The following is a 5,031-nucleotide window of genomic DNA, read 5'->3' as shown; positions in this document are numbered from 1 at the left end:
CTTTTGATGAAAATCGAACTCAGGACCTGTTGGGGCGCGACGCTACCGGACCGGGCTAGCCAGTACTGACACATCTTTCGGCACAGGTCTGGAGTGCATCCTGACAGATGGCCACATGGTGCTACAGAAATGTAAAATTAATAGTGGTGGTTACAGAGTGATCGATCATGGAAACATCTAAATTGTCTGTTAAAAAAAGACGGTAGGATCCAATGCGTATGTGTTCAAACAGTACGTACGGTCAGTATAGTGTCGTCCATGCACGAGAGATGGTGACAAGACCGCCATGGCTACGACCATGATGGCCGCCAAGAGCAAGACCCTACTTTGAGGCGCCATGAGAGAGGCTGAGCACTACTACAAAAACGTTGATTTGTCCCGGTTGGGAAACCGCTGTTGTCCCGGTTTCCCAACCGGGAACGGCTGTCCGGGACAAAAGGGGGTGCCCTTTTGTCCCGGTTGTGGCAACCGGGACAAAAGAGGACCTTTTGTCCCGGTTGGTAACACCAACCGGGACAAAAGGTGCAGCCAGCGCCCACGTGGCTGGCGCACCCTTTTGTCCCGGTTGGTGTTACCAACCGGGACAAAAGGTCTCTTTTTTTTTCATGTTTTTCTTTTCTCAATTCTTTTTCTATTTCAATTATACTTTTGCATTTCAATAAAACTTATGTATTGGAATTCAGTGTGTATGATCTCCACTAATATATACATATATATATAGTTACTTATATAATATTTGTCCTAGATAGTTTTCATATATAAATTAATTCACTTATATATATATGTATACACATATCTATACATGTGAATTCCTTTACATATGAAAATGTCTAGGACCAATATTATATAAATATATATATATACACATATATATTATTGGAGTGCTTATATATATAATACATACATACTCCATCATATTTGCATAGGTATATTCGTTCTTAATTACATAGTAGAATTTGCCTTTTGGAAATTTAATACATACATACATACTCATAAATAGAAATTTAATACATAGACACACATATATATTTACATAGTTATATTCGTTCTTAATTACATATATACGCGTATATTGTCATATTTACTGTGATTGTCAATATTAGATATTCCATCATAGTAGAATTCGCCTTTTGGATCGAGGACTTGCTCAACAATAAATCCGGAGAATTGTTCTTGAATCGCCATAACCTTTTCCTCCGGTATGAGTTTATCGCGCATCTCCCCGACCTATGGAAAAAAGGGATAATTAATTTCGACTAATTAAAATACGAGTTCAAATATTAACAAGTTTTTTTACTTACTTCCTCCTCCCAATCTGTCCAGCCCTTTGGAGGACCTACCAGACCATGGATGTTCTCGCATACATAGTATGCGCACAATACAGTGCCTGGTTTCTGCGCACAATATAGTATGGCTTCTGCTAGTGTCCTCTCCCCATCGCCTCCAGGAATATCAAGCTCGAGCGTCTCCCAACCCTGGCACACCTGCTCCACGCCAACTCTTGTGTATCTAGGCGGAATTTGCTGCCCGTGGTACACGTCGCCTGGTTCGGTTGGCATGGCGGTACCGTACGCAACAGTGAACATTAAGTTCTTAACGGCAGTCTGCAGGTCACAAGGTGTCCGGTGGGTGATCTCATCCACTGGAAATCGCTGCGGGGCCGACGCTTCAACTGCGGCCTGGATCCCCGTGGGCTCGGCAGCGGCGACGTCTGTGGAAGCGCAGCTGCTTTTCCGCTGAGACAGGTGATCTGCTGCGACACTAGGCTCTGGAGGCAACGTTTGCGCTTGCTGTTGCTGGCTCATTGCTACGGCCACTTGGCGTTGAACCTCTTCCTCCAGTCTTTGATCGTGTGACATGAGCCGTTCCTCTAGCCTTCGCAGGTGCTCCCGCTCATCATTCTTTCTTCTTTGCCGGCTTCTATATGAATCAATGTATTCCCTGAACCCATACTTCCACGGAACCACGCCTTTGCCTCTTGTGCGGCCCGGATGCTCTGGATTCCCAAGGGCGTAAGTCAGCTCGTCCCTCTCTCTATCCGGCTGGAATGTTCCCTCGGCCGCTGCTTGTATGGCCTCCTGTAGTCTCTGGGCTGCTCGCTGGATGTTTGGCCCATAGATGCAGTCACCAGTCAATGGGTCCAAGCTTCCCCCGTGACCATAAAACCAGGTCCTTGACCTTTCAGGCCAGTTCATGGTCGCAGGTCGGATGCCTCTGTCAAGCAGATCCTGCTCCATCTTCTCCCATTTGGGTACTGCAAGCTTGTAGCCTCCTTGGCCTAGAGTGTGATGGTACACTTTCTTCGAGGCGTTGTCTTTGGCCTTCTGCACCTTCTGAAGCCCAAGCTCTGAAGACTTGTATTCCACAAATGCATCCCAGTGACCCCTGAGCTTTTCGAGCTCGCCGGTAAATACGGGTGTGGTCCCGGTCTTGATATATTTCTTCGTCAAAATTTTCTTGAATGATCGCAGTTGTTCGGCCATCTTACTCAGGGTCCAGCGCTTGCATATCTCTTCGGATTCAGCTGGAACCGTGAAGTTTTTCTTAAGCTCCCGCCAGCACCATTCTTTTTCTCTTTCGGGTACCGCATCCCGTTCCTCGCTTGGATTGGAAGCTTTCCAGAGCCTAAAGCTGATCGGGATGTGGTCCCTGACAATACATCCGGATTGTCTTATGAATTTTTTGGCGGCAGCTTCTGGAGCGATCGGTTCGCCATCTGGACCAACTTCCGTTATAATGAACCGCCCTTCCAGTTTTTTTGTTGGGCCTCGCTTCGTCTTTTTCTGCTGCGACGATGATCCAGACGGCTATAAAAAAAACATTCATAGTATTCATATAGATTCAGATGAAAATATGATTGTCACTACAAATAAGTATAGTTTTGATATGTACATTAGCACTTTGTTCAGCAGCAGCGTCATCCTGAATAGATGGTGCCTCAATTCCATCACCGGACATATTCAAATATATGTCGGTATTGCTGCCATCATCAGCTTGTTCAGCGACATCTCCTTGACCTTCGCCAATCATATTCAACAGGAACTGTTCGTCTTCCGCGTCTGTGTGTCGCGGGTCCATCGTAACTAAAATATGAATACAAATAAAACCCTTAAAAATTATCTAAATAATCCACTCCAGAAATTTGCGGCTAGGGATAGGCGGAGGGCCGAGGGCCGAAGGCGAAGGGCTCAAAGCCAAGGGCCGGAGGCGCACTGGGGCGAACGCGGAGCCGGGGGGGACGTGGGCTCAGGGCGAGCTATGAGCAGAGACGGAGAGAATGATTCTTTTGCATTGGGGGCTTCCTTGCTAGGCTTTATTGAATTGGGTCCATATATGATACTCTCTCCATGTCAAAATAAGTATAGTTTTTTGCATCCAAATTTTGTCCCACAAAGAATGTAGTTTTAGCTTGTAATGAGATTCATCTAATTAAAGCAATACTAATTATACTCTCTCCATGTCAAAATAAGTATAGTTTTTTTCCTATATGATTTTTTTGTTTGATTTTCTTTCTGGAAGATCACATCTAGATATAAGTGTCACTATCGATCTGATGACAATTGGATTGAATCACTAGAGGTTCAAACAGTAACCAAGCCATTTGCAGTAGAAGAACAGAAACATTATGGTATTTCCTTTCACGATTCTACTGATCATGATAGATCTAAAAATTAAACTCATATAACTAATATTCTTTTCTTAACTATCCAGCTTTCATTTGTATGTACTATTTCTTTTGACAACTAAAATTGAATATTTCACGCTTAGTTTTGGTTCTCTTACTATTGCTAGCATCGATGTATCATTATTAAATCAGTTATTTGTAGGATGGAATGCTCAAGTTTTGCCAAAAAGGAGGCATTGGTTTAGGAGGCTTGTTCAGTGGACTCAAAGGGATACATCAAAACCTGAATTCAATCTGGGACTCATTGGTCAAGAACAAACAGGTAGCATGCTAGAAAAAAATATTTATCATTAAATTACATCTCTCATAATTGCTGTGCATCTTTTAAAGTAAAAGTCAATACAATCATTTACCTGTACGATACAGAAAAAGGCAAAAGCTTTCCTTTCTACCACCAGTTTTTATTCTTAATTCCTTGAAACATTGAATTTCCTTTTTGCCAGTGGGTTCTCTCAATGAAATATGGTTCCAAAACCCATCCAGTGCCAAAGGGGAAATGAAGCTTCAACTGACAGGTAAAATGGAAAATAAGCTGAAGTAAAATAAGCTTAGAATTACTGCAGCATTAGGTGTGAAGAAGGACATTTTCTGAGCAATTATTTTTTGTTTCCTGTCTCTTTTCCAGTAGGCTTTACAGTGTGAAGAAGAACAGATCGAAGAATACCCACACAACAGGGCGGCGGCGCGGCGGCGTGCAGTGGAGGCCGCCGACGAGGGCGTGCGCGCGGAGTGGAGGCCGGGGGCGGCGCTCGCAGGGACGACGGCGCTCGGTGACGTGGGCTCGCGCGGCGGGGCTCTGGGCGGCAACGTCGACGGCGGCGGTGCTCGGGGAGCTCGAGCGGTGGGGGGAGCAGGGGAACGGACGGCGCGGGAGGGAGGAAGGGCGAAGGAGGGAGGAAGCTAGGAAATATATGGGGGGGGGGGCCTTTTGTCCCGGGTGAAGCCACCACCCGGGACAAAAGGTCCTTTTGTCCCGGGTGGTGGCTTCACCCGGGACAAAAGGCCCCCCCTTTTGTCCCGGGTGAAACCACCACCCGGGACAAAAGAACCTTTTGTCCCGGGTGGTGGCTTCACCCGGGACAAAAGGGGTTTTTGGGCGGGCCGGGAAAATTCCCAGCCCGCGGCCCACCTTTAGTCCCGGGTGGATCTACCACCCGGGACAAAAGGGGCCCGTTTTCCCTCGTTCCCGCCTAATGTTATGTTTGTTTTTGTTTCTTTTAACTTCTCTTTTAAAATTGGCTTTCATTTGTTATTTCAGTTAATAAAATTATGATTCCAAAAATTATGGAACAAAATTTCTTATCTCTATATAAACTTGATACACGCAACAAAAATAATTAATTTTC

The 5,031-nt window shown here is 45.2% G+C and overlaps 1 long non-coding RNA gene across 1 annotated transcript; it reads left to right on the top strand.

Moving 5' to 3' along the window:
- Positions 1-3,415: 3,415 nt before the first annotated feature.
- On the top strand, positions 3,416-4,442 carry LOC120679789. The gene is made up of 4 exons (XR_005677325.1): positions 3,416-3,628; positions 3,828-3,947; positions 4,129-4,200; positions 4,311-4,442. It is a non-coding gene; the product is annotated as an uncharacterized LOC120679789 (long non-coding RNA).
- The last annotated feature ends 589 nt before the right edge of the window (positions 4,443-5,031 follow it).

Source organism: Panicum virgatum, chromosome 6N (assembly GCF_016808335.1).
Source record: "Panicum virgatum strain AP13 chromosome 6N, P.virgatum_v5, whole genome shotgun sequence".
In the NCBI taxonomy this organism is placed as follows: Eukaryota; Viridiplantae; Streptophyta; class Magnoliopsida; order Poales; family Poaceae; genus Panicum; species Panicum virgatum.
Note: the sequence above shows the minus strand (reverse complement) of the source record. Positions and strands in the feature narration are given on the sequence as shown.